This window comes from Mesoplodon densirostris, chromosome 3 (genome assembly GCF_025265405.1).
Source record: "Mesoplodon densirostris isolate mMesDen1 chromosome 3, mMesDen1 primary haplotype, whole genome shotgun sequence".
In the NCBI taxonomy this organism is placed as follows: Eukaryota; Metazoa; Chordata; class Mammalia; order Artiodactyla; family Ziphiidae; genus Mesoplodon; species Mesoplodon densirostris.
The window spans coordinates 81102629-81122013 of record NC_082663.1 but is presented as its reverse complement, the minus strand read 5'-3'; positions in this window follow the sequence as shown (position 1 = coordinate 81122013).

Below are 19385 nucleotides of genomic sequence, written 5' to 3'. Positions count from 1 at the left end.
ATTAAATGCTCCAATCAAAAGACACAGACTGGCTGAATGAATACAAAAACAAGACCCATATATATGCTGTCTACAAGAGACCCACTTCAGACCTAGGGACACATACAGACTGAAAGTGAGGGGATGGAAAAAGTTATTCCATGCAAATGGAAATCAAAAAAAGCTGGAGTAGAAATACTCATATCAGACAAAATAGACTTTAAAATAAAGACCATTACAAGAGACAAAGAAGGACACTACATAATGATCAAGGGATCAATCCAAGAAGATATAACAATTGTAAATACATATGCACCCAACATAGAAACACCCCAATATATAAGGCAAATACTAACAGCTGTGAAAGGAGAAATTGAGAGTAATAATAATAGTGGGGGACTTTAACACCTCACTTTCATCAATGGACAGATCATTCCAAACAGAAAATCAATAAAGAAACACAGGCCTTAAATGACACATTAGACCAGATGGACTTGTTATTTATAGAACATTCCATCCAAGAGCAGCAGGAAACACATTCTTCTCAAGTGCACATGGAACGTTCTCCAGGACTGAACACATGCTGCGCCACAAAGTGAGCCTCGGGAAATTTAAGAAAATTGAAATCATATCAAGCATCTTTTCCGACCACAAAGTTATGAGATTAGAAATCAACTAGAAAAAAAAAAAACCTGTAGAAAACACAAACAGGGCTTCCCTGGTGGTGCAGTGGTTGAGAATCTGCCTGCTAATGCAGGGGACACAGGTTCGAGCCCTGGTCTGGGAGGATCCCACGTGGCACGGAGCAACTGGGCCCGTGAGCCACAACTACTGAGCCTGCGTGTCTGGAGCCTGTGCTCCACAACAAGAGAGGCTGCCATAGTGAGAGGCCTGTGCACCGCGATGAAGAGTGGCCCCCGCTTGCCACAACTAGAGAAAGCCCTCGCACAGAAACAAAGATGCAACACAGCAAAAATAAATAAATTAATTAATAAACTCCTACCCCCAACAACTTCTTTAAAAAAAAAAAAACCCACAAACATATGGAGGTTAAACAATATGCTACTAAACAAACAAAGGATCACTGAAGAAATCAAAAAATACCTAGAGACAAATGAAAACAAAAGCACAATGATCCAAAACCTATGGGATGCAGCAAAAGCAGTTCTAAGAGGGAAGTTTATAGCAATACAATCTTACCTCAGGAAACAAGCAAAATTTCAAATAAACAACCTAACCTTACACCTAAAGCAACTAGGGAAAGAAGAACAAGCAAAACTCAAAGTTAGTAGAAGGAAAGAAATCATAAACATCAGAGCAGAAATAAATAGAGATGAAGACAACAACAAAAAAAAATCAATGAAACTAAGAGCTGGTTATTTGAAAAGGTAAACAAAATTGATAAACCTTTAGCCAGACTCATCAAGAAAAAGATGGAGAGGTCGTTAATTAATAAAATTAGAAATGAAAAAGGAGAAGTTACAATGGGCACCACAGAAATACAAAGGATCATAAAATATTACCATGAGGAACTATATGCCAATAAAATGGACAACCTTGAAGAAATGGACAAATTCTTAGAAAGGCACAATCTCTCAAGACTGAATCAGGAAGAAATAGAAAATATGAGCTGAACAATCACAAGTACTGAAATTGAAACTGTGATTTAAAAACTCCCAAAAAACAGAAGTCCAGGACCAGATGGCTTCGCAGGCGAATTCTATCAAACTTTTAGAGAAGAGTTAACACCTATCCTTCTCAAACTCTTCCAAAAAAAATTGCACAGGAAGTAATACTTCCCAAATGCATTCTATGAGGCCACCATCACCCTAATACCAAAACCAGACAAAGATACCACAAAAAAAGAAAATTAGAGGCCAATATCACTGATGAACATAGATGCAAAAATCCTCAACAGAATACTGAGAAACAGAATCCAACAACACATTAAAAGGATCATACACATGATCAAGTGGGATTTACCCCAAGGACACAATGATTTTTCAATATCTGCAAATCAATCACTGTGATACAACACATCAAAAAATTGGAGAATAAAGACCATATGATCATCTCATTAGATGCAGAAAAAACTTTTGACAAAATTCAAGATCCACTTATGATAAAAACTCTCAAGAAAGTGGGCATACAGGGAACCTACCTCAACATAATAAAGGTCATATATGACAGACCTATAGCTAACATCATACTGAATGGTGAAAAGCTGAAAGCATTTCCTTTAAGATCAGGAACAAGACAAGGATGTCCACGCTTGGCACTTTTATTCAGCATAGTTTTGGAAGTCCTAGCCATAGCAATCAGAGAAGAAAAAGAAATAAGGAAATCCAAATTGGAAAAGAATAAGTAAAACTGTTACTGTTTGCAGATGACATGATACTATACATAGAAAATTCTAAAGATGTTACCAGAAAACTACTAAAGCTCATCAATGAATTTGGTAAAGTTGCAGAATACACAGAAATCTGTTGCATTTCTATACACTAGCAATGAAAGATCAGAAAGAGAAATTAAAGAAACAACTCCATTTACCATCACAACAAAAAGAATAAAATACCTAGGAATAAACCTACCTAAGGAGGAAAAAGACCTGTATTCTGAAAACTATAAGACGCTGATGAAGGAAAATGAAGATGACACAAGCAGATGGAAAGATATACCATATTCTTGGATCGGAAGAATCAATGTTGTAAGAAAGACTATACTACCCTAGGAAATCTACAGATTCAATGCAATCTCTATCAAATTATCAATGGCATTTTTCACAGAACTAGAACAAAAATATCTTAAAATTTTTATGGTGACATAAAAGATGCTGAATAGCCAAAGGGGCCTTGAGAAAGAAAAACGGAGCTGGAGGAGTCAGGCTACCTGATTTCAGACTATACTACAAAGCCACAGTCATCAAAACATTATGGCACTAGCACAGAAACAGAAATATAAATCAATGGAACAGGATAGAAAGCCTGGGCTTTCTATCCTAGGCATATATCCCAAGAAAAACAGGGTTTGAAAGGATACATGCACCCCAATGTTCATTGCTGCGCTGTTTACAATAGCCAAGATGTGGAAGCAACCTAAATGTCTATTGACAGATGAATGGATAAAGAAGATGTGGTACATATACACAATGGAATATTACTCAGCCATAAAAAAGAGTGAGATAATGCCATTTGCAACATGAATGGACCTAGAGAGTATCATACTAAGTGAATAAGTCAGACAGAGAAAGACAAATATCATGATATAGCTTATATGTAGAATCTAAAAAAGTGATACAAATGAACATTTACAGAACAGAAAGAGACTCACAGACAGAAAACAAACTTAATGTTACCAAAGGAGAAAGGGAGGTGGGGGGATGGATAAATTAGGAGGTTGGGATTAACATATATACACTACTATATATAAAATAGATAACCTACAAGGACCTACTGTATAGCACAAGGAACTCTCCTCTGTATTCTGCAATAACCTAAATGGGAAAAGAATTTGAAAAAGAACAGATACATGTATATGTAAAACTGAATCACTCTCCTGTACACCCAAAACTAACACAACATTGTTAATCAACTATACTCCAATATAAAATAAAAGTTAAAAAGAAAAAAAAATAAACCAAAGTGACTTTTTTTCTTTTGCAAATTAGACTTATCAAATTTTCAAAAAATCCTTTTTTCTATTCAAGATGATAAATATTTATTGAGTAGATAATTTATGCAAGAAATGATCAAAAATTATGAAGGTAACATAAAAGATGAATAGAGCATATCTCTCCCTAATAATTTTTAACGCTTTTGAGATTAAAAGTTAAAGTAATCAAATAGCAAAAAATTACTGGTGTAGTATCCTGGTAGATATCATACATCTCCATGGCATTAATGATTTTACAGATGGAAAAATGAAACTAGAGTGATGTAAGTAACTTGACCCAAAGTATTCAGCTATTATGTCACTAAATTTGGATACAAATTCATTTGACGTGTCTCCAGACAAATCCAAAGTTTCCACAGCCCACATGCTAGCCATTCATTCTGTATTTCCAAAACAATTGATAGACTGTTTTGAGCATTTAGTATGCAATGGGCAGTATTTTAAGCATTTTGATATATTAATTCATTTAATCCTAGCAATGATCCTATGAGGTTATTACTCTCGTGGCCATTTCACAGATTAAGAAAACAAGGTGCTCAAGAAGAACCCAGTGATTTGGATGTGTCTGGTTAGGGAGTTCTGGAATGACTTTCTCAAGAAATTAGCACGTGGAAAATTATGGGGTAAGATTTGAGCAGGATTTGGCAGGTATACATGAGAGAGAGAGAGCAAGAGTACTAAGGTGTATGGAAGAAAGAGACACAACAGAACTATTCAGGAAGAAACTAAACAAGCTAAGCATGACTGGATATGCAAAGACAGAATTTATGGGATACCAATGGCAATTCTGTAGTTTGGGGCCTAGATGTCAGAGAGTTCTATAGGTAATGAATTTATGTGTTTTGGAAGAAGAGCTCATTTTGCAAATGCATTGGCACACTCTAGTAAATTGCATTTATCACCATGGCTTTAAATATCACCTATATGCTTTCCTTTGCATCTTTATTCCTTTTCTTTTCCCTGAGCACCATCCTGCTTTTACATTGCCTTCTGGATACTTCCATTTGAATCACTGCAGGTAACTGAGCCATGGCATTTCTAAAACACATACAGTTATCTTTTTCCAAAATGTTTTTTTCCATCTTGATTAAAGGGGTAATCATTCACCTGGTTACCAAAACTAGAAAATATAGTTTAAAAAAAATTCCACCCTGATCCTCTCCCTCAATGCCTAAATTTATTTACAAAATTCTACTAATTTTACTCACTATATCTTTCTTGAGTCCATCTACTCCTCTCCGTATCTTCTGCCATTGCTTTAGGATACACCCCTATCTGCTCTACTGCTTGACCAGAGAACAGCCTTCTTTCTATTCTCCAGCTTATACTCATTCTTCGAATGCCAATTCAAATGTCATTTTTCCTGTGACAATGTCACTAATCTTCCCAGATGGAGTCAGTCACTTCTTTCTCTGTGCTGTTATAATTTATATGTTTTGAGTGTTTTGTTTATGTGTCTATTTGCTCCATTAGACAATGTGTTCCTCAGAAAGAGAAACAATGCGTTAGTCATTTTCCCCAAAGTATAGCCATAGTGTTGCCGTAGTGTTTGACGCATGGTAAGGACTCAACATGTTGAATGAATAAATAAATGATGGAATGAAAGAGAAGCACTAATAACTAATATTAGTTAGTTGCATGCACAGTTGTAGAGCTCAGGAAAGAGGGCCCACATCTGATCCACCTGCAAATCTTGCTGTCTATACCTTAAAAATATATCTAGAATCCAACCATTCCTCAACATCTACACTGCTTAGTCACTAACATTTCTTGACCAGTTCACGGAGTAGCCACCCAATTACTCCTACTGCTTCTCAACCCTTCCCCCTGCAGTCTATTCTTACTTCAGTCACCAAAGTGATCCTAATAAGACTTAAGTCAGATCGTGTCACTTTTCAAAGCAAACCCTCTAATGGCTTCACTTCACACAGGTTAAAAATGATAGTCCTTACAAAGGCCCGCAAGGATTGACTCAATCTGGCACACTGTTACCTCATCTCTGACAGGCCTGGAAGGCTCCTTGGGGGCTTCACTTCCTGTTTGCTCTGCCTGGATTCACAACCCCAGCTATCCACATAGTCTGTTCCTTCTCACCCCCTTTGGATCCTGACTTAAACATCATATTTTCCCCTTTTTTCCCTCATAGACTATATCCTTACCTACATTATATCTGTCTAATCTATATCTATAATTTAAATATAATTTCATGTTAAACATGTGAATACATTAATCTTAAAATGTAATTTTACTACAATATTAAATGATTATTGATAAAATGTTAAATGGTTATTTATAAAGTTGAGCAGTTATTTATAAGGTCAGATGTTTGTTAATTGTCTATACCCCCACTAGACTATAATGTGGAAAGAGACTTTTTATTGTTTTGTTTAGACCTAAGAGATTGCCTGGCAGAGACAGTCTGAGATTGGAACATGTAAATGTACATCTGTGCTGCAGGTGTGGGAGACAGCAGTGGCAAGGGTATTGGAAATCAGCTTACTTTGAATATATCTGTGTTGCAATCTCACCACTTAGCCGTGCAGGAAATGCACCCTTAGGACATAGGAAAAGCAATGTATTTCCTCAAGTCCCAGGGAAGGATGGTTCTATACAGCAGCTATTTTTGACCTGGCCATCCTAAACACCATGCATAAACTTTTGAAATAGTTTTTTATGTGTGCCTGCCTTTATGTGCAGGGACAACGTATATGGTTTTGCAGATTGTTCACTACATTAGGGAACCTGGCAATTGGGGACTGAAATCCAGTTTGTTCCAGTAGATATTGCAACTAGATAAGGCCATTAAATAAACATTGGTAAGGAGGATTCAGTCATATCACTTGTTTATGACAGAATATCCAGAATAACAGAATAAAATACTAAAAACTATGAGAGAGTTAAGTATAGTGGCTGCTAATAAAATTAACTTATAAAAGTCAATGGATTTTTAATATGCCCACAACATTTAATTACAAAATACAATATAAAAAATTACAAGCACAATAGCAACAACAAATACCACACCTAAGAACATGCACAACCAAATCTTTAAAAGATACCTGAAGAAAATTTAAAAAATAACTGAAGAACATAAAAGTAGACTTAAATAAATGGAGCAATATTCTTTGTCCTCATGAGGAAAGACTCGCTGTATAAATTCAATTTAATCCTTGGGTCATCTGGGGATAAAGAGAAGTATGATGGAGTAGGAGTGGGTGGTGCTATAACCAATGTTTCTAATCAACATTTGGCATTATAGCCATGAGAGGGTAGCCATAAAAATACTTTTAAAAGAAGCCTAATAAACTAGAATTTGGAATAGAAAATATTTGTATAAAATCTTAAGCAATAGAAATTAAGATACTGATGTAATTGTACAAGAATTAGCACCAAATCAATGGATCACAATAGGTATTAGAAACATAAAATACATAAAAAGTTTTGTATAATATAAAAAGTTAGAAGTGGCAATTTAAATCACTGAGGGAGAAATGGGTTATTTAATAGCATGGATAAAATTTGTCAAATATTTTTAATAAAAACTGGATTTCCAACGTCTTTTTTTAGGAAAATAAATTCCATATGCATTAAAGACTCAAGTATGCAAAATTAATCAAGAAACATTATGGATTAATTTTTAAATAATATTTAGGTTGGAAAGGGTCTTTCCAAACAAGGCATGTAAACCAGTAATAATAAAATGAAAATTGATAATTTTACTACATAAAAATTACAGTTAATGTAAAGGAAAAAAGAAAGCTTGAAAATATAATCTATAAGTGGGAAAATTGTAATATATATGCTTAATGTCCCTATTATACCAAAAGCTTTATGATATAGCTAAAAGAAGGTAAGCTGTACTGCAGATGGAGCAGGTTTTAGTGATGTCATGAGTTAAGTCAGGGGCTTGCTGGTAAATGGCTAAAGTTGTATGAAGGAAGAATGCCAGGCAAGTTTGCACCAATGTTCTCTATAATTTTATTTTCATATATTCTAATGGCTTTTAATTTGATTTATTTAATATTTAATACAGCTGAAATATATATTTGTGAATTGCAAGACATAGCAATTAGAACTTTTCTTTCTTCTGGATGGATAGCCAATTATGCCATTTAATAAACAGATCAGCTGATTCCCAATAAATTGTCATTTAAATTTCCATATATATATATATATATATATATATATGTTTCTGGATTTCATTTTGTCAAAGTTTCCTATTTTACAATATTACCCAAATTTCTTTAGCATTATTGGAAGATACTGTTCTACCTGCTTTACCTATATTAATTTATTCGGTCTCAAAAGCAACATGGTAAAGTAATATTATTTCCACTTTACAAGTGAAGTAACATTTGTGTGAAATGACTTGTACAGGTTTATCCAACTAGTGAGAAATAGAGATTCAGATCTAGGCAGACTTGCTCCAGAGCCTGGATTGAGTCACTGTGCTATATTGCCCCTCTTACACAAACAGCACTGCAGTGATGGTCTTGGTACATAAATGAGAGAATCTTTTTTTAAGGGAGACACATATAAGTGGAATTGATGGTCATAGCATCATAGGGTCATAAGGTTCACACATTTTCAGTTTTAAATGCACTGCCATACTGCCCTTCACGGTGGCTGTATCAGTTTAATTTCCCTCTGTGAGGTGGAGGAGGGAGAGAGATAATGAATGAGAATATATGTTTACCATGGGCTTGGTATTGTGCTACATGCTATCTTATTAATCTTTACATGAACACTGAGTGATAGGTATTTTTAAATATGGAAACTGAAGCTATGCAAGGTTCACTAATGTCCTGAGATTTGCATAGTTAGTAAATGGAAAAAAAATGATTTGAACCCAAGACATCTAGCTTGAAATCTATAGTAATTTCATTTTATGTTCCATTTCAAGTTACATATTGAGTGAAACAAAACTGGAGAGGCTAATAATCAAGAATTTAAAAATTATTATTAACTTTACTCAAGTATACCCCAGGATAACAAATGTCGAACCAATTAATTTTGACCCTGGTTATAGGAATTTTTTTGAATGGCTTAGATCAGAGGAGTTGCTATTGACCAAAGGTGATTTTTGTAAAAACAAACGAAACAGCCATTCATTGAAAAAGCACATGAACAAAAACATAGTAATTTGTCAGCATTTGAAGCAAAATTGTTGGACATTTTCCAGGTCAAAGGCCACTTCAAAAAGAGAAAATATCACACCAAATATCTCACTCACTCCAACTGAGAGCAAAACTCAAGTAAATATTAACATTCATAAGATTCTTGCTATTTCAATAAGGTGATGTGAGGTGATTTTTTAAAAATTAAATGTTACAGTTGTTAATTCATAACACAATACAGCATTTAGACATTGATATATAATAAAACTGAGCACTCCAAGAGACCAGACTGTTGGTCACCTGCGGAAACGTTTGTGAATTATTAGTAGTCCTAGGATCACATTTTAAGACCCAGTGATGCAAGAGTAATCATTTTAACTGGGAGCTCCCACAGGCAGGTATAAGAGACTATAGTTCTAGAGCTTGTACTCTAAATCTTACACGACAGTCATGTAATATTTTTACTCGGTGACATCAATATTTTGGTAGTTTAATTTCAAATCTGTGATCTTTTTGTGAAATGTAGACACTACATGAAAAATCAAAAACATATGGCATTAAATCATATGGATGTGATGATAAATAAAATTTTAGGGAGAAGAAAATCATCAGAAGAGCTTTTCCACCTTTGTTGATTATTTGGTATCCTAAAGATTGAAACTCCAAAAAGGAAAGTACTGTTGGCCAAAAATTTTGTTCAGATATTTCCATAGCTTATGAAAATCCCAAACAAACTTTTTGGCCAACCCAATAGAAGAGATATCATTATGGCAGACATAAATTACTCTGAAAACGGTCTTTTTTCTATTCAAGAAGATTTTTAAGACTCTGTGGATTTGGTACATAAATATGTGGAGTATGAAGAGTTTAACTTCTTGGGAGGTCAAAACAATTGATACTGAACCCAATTAGTGTAATTTAGGCCAAGATCTTGTAATTGACTAGAATGTCAACACTCACTGCGTCTTACATTGCATCTCTTACCACATGATTGAAACCAGGCTGGCTTTGGGTACAGTGCACTTCAATATCTGTGATGATGGTCCATGTGGTGATGGTGAAATGATATAGTAATTTCACCCCGAGTGTGTATGTGTTGGGCAGGACAGCTGGGAGATGGAGAATCTGGGCTAAAATAATCTCTTAATACTCAAAGAGATAAAAATTTACCTCTAGATTCAGTGAAGTTTCTAGTTTAGTTCTTGCTGCTTATGGTTTGTTTCCCAGAAAGTCAAAAGATATTAAAAAGTTTCAGACAATTATGCTGTGAAGGAAAGAAATACAGTCAAAGTTTGTATTCTCAAAATGTACTCTTCTTGTTTAATGTGGTGTTTGAGATGCCTAGATACCACAATAATTTCTATTGCACCAGGACATTTCTATTTTCATAGAATGGACATCCAGAGAGACACGTGTTTTCAATTTAGATCTATCTTGGGGTTACTCACGTGGTATTTCTAAGAGGTATGTTGTAAATATTTCAATCAGATAACTTTCCTTAAGAAATGACTTATTCATTTGGCAGTTTTTATAGCTGCCTCTAGACTTGATCAAGTCCTGCTAAATAGCCATCCAAAATATAGCTAACAAGAAATTTATATTTTAATAGGAAACAAAATACTCTAACTCAAAAAGAACAAAAATTAAAATAAAATAACTAAGGTTAATGTCATAAGCTATTACTGGATTGCTGCAAGTGCATTTTAACCTTTGCAATGTCCCAATCAAAAGATTACTTTACTGCATAATTCTCCTGTAAACAGACATGAAATGCCAATAATCTTTAAAAGATAGAGCATTGCTCTTATTGAAAATGCGTATTTTTTAAGTATGAACAAGATAATTGTGTTAGGTCTTTGCATATTTTCTTCTCTTTGATGAAAAATAACATTTGGATTTCTTTTGGAGTTCATTTTTAAATGACAGAAGTTTGAAGAAGTTTAACAACAGTTGGTTGTCAGTCTTAGCCACCTAGGTTCACTCTTGGCTCAGTGATTTGTTCCATTCTAATAGCCTACAATTGTCTGAAATACAAGTCTGAGCTTTAGTAAAATTATAATTTTTGATATGGTATTGATCTCTAGCTCAAATGGTTAAAAGTTTTTAAAAGTTAACTTTTTAAATACTGATACCAAGTTTTTACTGTTAATGTATGTAATACTTTCCCAGATTAAAGAAGATCCACTTTTCACCCTTGGAAGGCGGTGAAGTACTCTAATATACAATTCATGAAACTAAAAACATATTTACTATTATCTTCTTTCATGTTAAAATTCATTTTCTCCATGTGTGAATTGTCTTTTATATTAATTGACTTTGAGGGCATTTACATACAGAAATAACACAAAATATTTGTAGTTTTGCCAATATACAAAATTATAAAATATAGGACCAAAGGAAAAAAAATCTTGATTAGGTATGCATATAGAAGAAGAGTTCGCTCCTGTTCTGCACATTAGTCAGTATACTATATTGATGAGTTTGGAAAGATAAATTGGACTTGTCATTGTGCTTAAAATATAGAAAAGCTTTCAGAATATTTATGAATATGTTTATAGGTTTTGCTGTAATATTCACAAAGAGGAAAAGTTAATATAGAGTTTAGAATCTGTTTCAATGACAAGAAACTTTGTTTTTTTAAAATTAGAAATCAATGTTGCTAAATGGTTAATGACATTAAAGAACAAAATACTTCACTTTGAGTGCATAAGAAGCCTAGTTCAGAAAACATATAATGTGAATTATTTCCATGAGCATGTGCTAATTAATCTGGCTCACCAGGAAGAGTAAACGTTAAAATAACTTTATATGCCAATATGTTTAATGACAGTATGCTTATTTAAAGGAGAGTAATAACAATAAAAAAAGTTACAGGCCACTGCGAGGCAGACTTTAGACAGATACAGCTGCAGATTTACTACATGGGCACTTCCTCCTGATGATATTATATTGCCAAAATGAAGGTCATTTGATATGTCAGCCTTGGCAAGAGAGTAGAATGAAACTAGCTGCTGGGTTTTGCTAGAAAAATATAATTACATTTAATTTTAATCAAAAAGGACAGAAATATTTATGTAGTGTTTTCTAAAGTAAAATTTTGACATTATCATTAAGTATAACACATTTTGACTAAAAAGCTAGAAGCAATAAAATACAGATTGATAAATTTGAATATATTTTAAGAACCATGACTCAAAGTATTGTATAGAAGGTCAAAAGAAAATAGACAAAATGGGAAAAATATGCAACATATATTAGACACAAAGGGATAGTATCCCTAATATAGAAAACACTCTTAGAAATGAATGACAAAGGACTAAAAACCCAATGGAAAAAATGAAAAAAAGACGTGCAGTTGACTTATAAGAAATACAATAAGTGATTCTTAAACATATGAAGATATGGACAAGCTCACCCATAATTAGAAAACAAATTACAATAACACTGAGACACTAATTCTCACATATTAGTTTGATGAAAATTTTGAAGTATAACAATACCCTCATTCATTGTTATGGAAATGTAAAGTAGCTCAAATCTTCTGCATGGGGATTTAGCAATAGCTAACAAAACTATTTACTCAGTTACTCTGTGAACCAAAAATCCCTCTTCTAGAAATTTACCCTGAAGATACTCTTCAACAATGTGAAAATAAATATGGACAAAATTCTTTATTTTAGTGTTGTTTGTAATTATAAAATATTGGAAACAGCATAAATGCTCACACATAGGACAGACTGAATAAACTGTGGTGCCTCCACAGGATGGAATAATATGCAGCTGTAAAAAGAATAAAGAAGATCCCTAATTTCCAGGATTACTATTATTAAATTACCAAGAGGTAATTTCCAGGATATATTGCTTAGTATAAAAGAAAAAAATGTTCAAATGAATCTGTTGTACACTACCTTTCAAGTAAATTAAAGAGGGAGATGTAAGAAATTCATGTGTATCTGCTCATTTGTGTAAAAAGAAATACAAGAAGGATAAATCAAATTCTAACAAGATTTGTTATCTATGGGAGATAGGTAGAAATGGGTGGAAATAACTGGGAAATGCAAATGGGATTGAAGGGTATGACTTTTTTCTAGGTATAACTTTTTATATAATTCATACTCTCAGAACCAAGCATATTAATGTTTTACATTCCCAAACACTAAATAATTAATGAAAATCATAAAAGATGATGGATAAACCCAAAATATAATGCAAACAATAACAAATAAACCTTCATAGATATATATTAAAAGGATAACATAACCACTCTGGATAGGGAAGAAATGAACTAAACTAAGTAACTTTGGGAATAGTATTTTGACTGCATAATGTAAGTATCAAAAGAACTATGTAATAAATATTATACTCCACTTAGTAACTTTGTTATTCCACAGAGTTATAGGTTAGTAATTTTGAAACTACTTCAAGTGATTTTTAGGATTGTGCAAATATGTAAATATATTGTGGATGATGAGAGCTAGGTTTCTCACCCACAGGGAAAGGAGTTATAAATAAGGAGATGGCTGTTGGATTAGAATCACTAATTACTGATTTTTTTCTTGGTACCTGACTTTATGCTCTGGAACAAAACTCTCCATTTCTGCTTCAATAACCTACTGTCTTGCTAACCTGCCAGGGACCACTGCTCATCTTATCATATGCACCTAACAACTGGAAGTTCTCAGTTTAATGGGAACCGGTTCAACAGACATGAAAAGGAATCTTAACATCTCCATATATTGATATCAAGGTCCAATTATTCCCATGATCCAGAGAAAGAAAAAAAATGATCTTTCTTTTCCCAAATCCAAGACAGTCTATATTCTTTGATGCCAGCATTATAATGTCACAGGTTGGTAGATTTGGTGATTTGAGTTAGAATTGAATATATCATTAAAAGTGAGTGAATTATGGTTCAGGCCATTAAAATAGAAACAAAAGTGATTTTCTCATAGCACTGAAATTGATCCATATGAACTCATAAAGTTCAGTGTACATGGAGGTGAACTCCTGTGCACATACTCAGTTGCATAAAAACGATTTTATAAAACAAGACCTTCATAGACCAATCAATGGATGCATCATATGCCTCATATCACATTGGATGTGAAAGGGAATGATAATTGATACTGATCATTAAGCATTGAGTTGCATGTTATAGTCTACCAGGATCAAAGGAGTGAGCCAAAAGAGTCCTGCCCTCAAGGGGCTTTCAATTATCAATTTTCCCTGCATGTTGTCCCTCCTTTCTTTCTCTTCTTTTCTTCCTTTTTCTTTTCTGTTTTAAACTTAACCAGTAATGTCAATGCTCTGGATTAAAACACCAGTGTGAGAATCAGATTATGCAGAAATATTTTCATGACATCATGATCAAATTTCACACCCAAGTAGTGTAAAACAAAACTGTGCTGGCTCCACTACATTTTACTTAGTTTTTCAACTTGCATATAAGGGGCTTAATGTCACATTTCTATGAACTTAAGGCATGCCCTCCTCCCAGAACCAATAGGAAATAAATATGATTTTTTATTACATAATTTTACTCTTGGCAGCCAGAAATAGCTTCACAAAGCAAATGATACTGTTGTTCAAATATACCCAGAAGGAACAGTTTAATATTAATTATGCTAACACCAACATCAGCTTTTGGCAGATGTTCTCAAATATCCAAACTGATGACACTAAATAAACCAATACAGAAAGTAAAATCATTCAGTTACTTTGAGAATACCCTTTTCAGTAAGCCCTTCTTTATGGGGCCTTCTGAAGGTAGAGCTTTTTTGCTGCTTAGCAGTGGTTTTTGTGATCAAGAAAGTTGATAAAAGCAACCTGGTCTTAACATTTTCCAGGATAAAATCATCTCTTCCATGTGCTAAGCACTGAATCACTGGTTATTTCTGGTGGATGCAGGAAAGAGGGGGAAAGAAGGACTAAATTGAGTGCTAGTTTAAATACTTAGATGCAAAGATGTTTTTTGAAGAAAATTTGGACTTACAAACACTTAGCTGCCTTATTTCTGCCTCTGTGCTGTGTGTTACTGTTCATACACAAAGATTTACTCTCTAAATGAAGTCATATTTAAGTCAGGTCATGAAAAACTCCTTATCAGAAGTATATCATTACTTTTTATGGAATCCATTTTGGGAAACTTGATCAAGTGCCTTAATTTTCAAAATGTAGAGAGCCAGAGAGTAGCCAAGATGGTGGAGTAGAAGGACCCTAAGCTCACTTCTTCTCGCAAGCACACCAAAATCACAGTAACCTGTAGAAAAACCATTGTTGAAAAAGTCTGAAACCTACCAGAAAAATTTTTCTACAAATAAAGACATAAAGAAGAAACCACAGGGACTTCCCTGGGGGAATAGTGGTTAAAGAATCTCAACTCAAGAAAGAGTTCAGAGTAATGATCATAAAGATGATCAAAGAACTTGGGAGGAGAATGGATGCACAGCATGAGAAATTAGAAGTTTTTAACAAAGAATTATAAAATACAAAGAACAACCAAACAGAATTGAAGAATACAATAACTGAAAGTAAAAATACACTAGATGGAATCAATAGTAGACTAAATGAGACAGAAGAACGGGTCAGTGAGCTGGAAGACAGAGTAGTGGAAATCACTGTGGCTGAACAGAAAAAAAGTATGAAAAGAAATGGACAGTTTAAGAGACCTCTGGGACAACATCATGGGTGCTAATATTCGCATGATAGGGGTCCCAGAAGGAGAAGAGAGAGAGAAAAAGGGCCTGAGAAAATATTTGAAGAAATAATGGCCAATATAACTACTGAACATAGTTCCAAAAATCCTTAACAAAATACTAGCAAATTGAATACAACAGTACCTTAGAAGGATCATACACTATATTCAACTGGAATTTATCCAGGGATGTAAGAATTTTTCAATATCCACAAATCAATCAGTGTAATACACCACATTAACAAATTGAAGAATAAAAACCATATGATGATCTCCATAGATGTAGAAAAAGCTTTTGATAAAATTTAACATCCATTTATGATAAAAACTCTTTAGAAAGTGGACATAGAGGCCAACATAATAAAAGCCATATATGACAAACCCACAGCTAACATCATACTCAATGCTGAAAAGCTGAAAGCATTTCCTCTAAGATCAGGAACAAGACAAAGATCCCTACTCTTGCCACTTTTATTCAATATAGTTTTGGAAGTCTTAGCCCCATCAATCAGAGAAGAAAAATAAATATAATAAATTGAAATTGGAAAAGAAGAAGTAAAACTGTCACTGTTTGCAGATGACATGATGCTATACATCAAAATCCTAAGCACCCTACCAGAAAAGTACTAAAGTTCATCAATGAATTCAATAAAGTTGCAAAAACAAAATTAAAATACAGAAATATGTTGCATTTCTATACACTAACAATGAAATATCAGAAAACAGAGAAATTAAGGTAACAATCGCATTTACCATCACATCATAAAGAATAAAATATCTAGAAATAAACCTACCTAAGGATGCAAAAGACCTGTGTTCTGAAAACTGTAAGATGCTAATGAAAGAAATGGAAGACGACACAAACGGAAAGATATACCTTGTCCACGGATCAAAAGAATCAATATTGTTAAAATAACCACACTACCCAAGGCAATCTACAGCTTCAATGCAATCCTTATCAAATTACCAATGGCATTTTTCACAGACTTAAAACAAAATATTTAAATTTGTATGGAAACACAAAAGACCCCTAATAGCCAAAATAATCTTGAGAAAGAACAAAGCTGGAGGAATAATGCTCCTTGATTTCAGACTATACTACAAAGCTAAAGTAATCAAAACAGTATGGCACTGGCACAAAAGCAGACATATAGATCAATGGAACAGGATAGAAAGACCATAAATAAACCCACACACTTATGGCCAATTAATCTAAAGCAAAGGAGGCAAGAATATACAATGGAGAAAAGACAGTCTCTTCAATAAGAGAGACTGATGTTGGAAAATCTGGACAGCTACCTGTAAAAGAATGAAATCAGAGCATTCCCTAACACCAAATACAAAATTAAACTCAAAATGGATTAAACACCTAAATGTAAGGCTAAATACTATAAAACTCCTAGAGGAAAACATAGGAAGAACATTCTTTAACATAAATCACAGCAGTATTTTTTTTTGGATCTGTTTCCTAGAATAATGAAAACAAAGACAAAAATAAACAAATGGGACCTAATTAAACTTAAAAGCTTTTGCACAGCAAAGGAAACAATCAACAAAAAGAGAAGACAGGGCCTCCCTGGTGGCGCAGTGGTTGAGAGTCCGCCTGCCGATGCAGGGGATACGGGTTCGTGCCCCGGTCTGGGAGGATCCCATATGCCGCGGAGCGGCTGGGCCCGTGAGCCATGGCCGCTGGGCCTGCGCATCCGGAGCCTGTGCTCCGCAACGGGAGAGGCCACAACAGTGAGAGGCCCGCATACCGCAAAAAGAAAAAAAAAAAAAAGAAAAAAGAGAAGACAATGTATGTACTGGGAGAAAACATTAAAAAATGATGCTATGGACAAGGAATTAATTTCCAAAATATATAACAGCTCATACAGCTTAATAGAAAAAACAAACAAACGAACCACCCAATCAAAAAATGAGCAGAAGTCCTAGATAGATATTTCCCCAAAGAATACACACAGATGGCCAACAGGCACATGAAAAGATGCTCAAGATTACTAAATATTAGAGAAATGTAAGTCAAAACAACGAGTATCACCTCAGACCAATCAGAATAGCCATTATTAAAATGTCTATGAATAATAAATTCTAGAGAGGGTGTGGAGAAAAGGGAACCCTCCTATACTGTTGGTGGGAATGTAAATTGGTGCAGCCACTACAGAGAACAGTATGGAGATACCTTTAAAAAATTAAAAATAGAGTTACCATATGATCTAGCAATCTCACTCCTGGGCATATATCTGGAGAAAACTCTAATTTGAAAAGATACATGGACCCCAATGTTCATAGCAGCACTATTTACAATAGCCGAGACATGGAAACAACCTAAGTGTCTATCGACAGATGAATGGATAAAGAAGATGTGTTATATATACACAATGGAATATTACTCAGCCTTAAAAAAGAGTGAAATAATGCCATTTGCAGCAACATGGATGGACCTTGAGCTTATCATATTAAGTGAAGTAAATCAGAGAAAGACAAATATAACATGATACCACTAATATGTGGAATCTAAAAGAATGATGTAAATGAACTTATTTACCATACAGAAATAGACTCACAGGTGTAGAAAACAAACATGGTCAATGAAGTAGGTAGTGGTGTGGAGAGGAGTATAAATTAGGAGTTTTGTATTAACATATACACTCTACTATGTATAAAATAGATAAACAACAATTCTGTATAGCACAGGGAACTATATTCAATATCTTATAATAACCTATAATGAAAAAGAATCTGAAAAAGAATGTATACATATTCATATATATATGAATCACTTTGCTGTACACCTGAAACTAATACAATATTGTAAATTAAAAGAAAAAAGTATAATCTACAGAAAAAAATTGGAGAGCGAAAGTATATGAATTGTCCTTTTGTTCGCAAAATAGAATATCCCTATTTCAAGCTTTCACCATCAACAGGAAGCTTGAACCATTGCACGGTTACTGTTAAAAGACCAACTAAAACAACTGATACCTGGAAAAGAAAGATATAGTTCCCCCTACCTTTTTTTTTTTTTTTTTTGCTGTACGCGGGCCTCTCACTGCTGTGGCCTCTCCCGTTGTGGAGCACAGGCTCCGGACACACAGGCTCCGCGGCCATGGCTCGCGGGCCCAGCCGCTCCGCGGCATGTGGGATCTTCCGGGATCGGGGCACGAACCCGTGTCCCCTGCATCGGCAGGCGGACTCTCAACCACTGTGCCACCAGGGAAGCCCCCCCCTACCTTTTTAACTCTAAGAAGCTTCTAAAGATAAAACTTGTTAGCTCAACCTCCTGCTTCATGTCTTGGCTATCATGTCTTTCTGTATATTAAGTTAAAATGATATTGAATACCATTCAATCTCCATATTTTTAATTCTCAAGTTTTCACTCATCATTATTATTATTATTATTATTTGGTCTAGGCTGTGACGTTAGTCTAGATTTTTGATATATTTATCTCCTCTTTTTTTTCTGAATTTATAGTGCGTGTGTGTGTGTGTATGTATGTAGTGACATCAAAGCATTTATGGGAATTATATGGGGTATACAGTAAAAATATATAAATGAAAAAAATGAAAGTTTGAATGCTTGTTGCTTTATTTTGTAGGAGCTCTAGAGTAGGGTTTAAAAAAAATCTTATTTTTAACAAAATTAAAATAAGAATTACATTTGCTCAGCATGAATTTCTTTGTTTAAATTTATTTCATTATTTAATGAAAAATTAAATTTGACTAACATGGAATGTTTAACATGGTTAAAAAACAATCATACTAAATTATCAGATCCTTTCAAATAGAAACTTCTTTCTGCCATTTGTGCCATAATCCAATATTGTATCATTTCTCCTGTTTCAGAAGATTAACTCCATTTCAATCAAATCATTCACCAAAAAATAGTAAAGTGTAAAAAGCATAATACCAAGTGTGACATG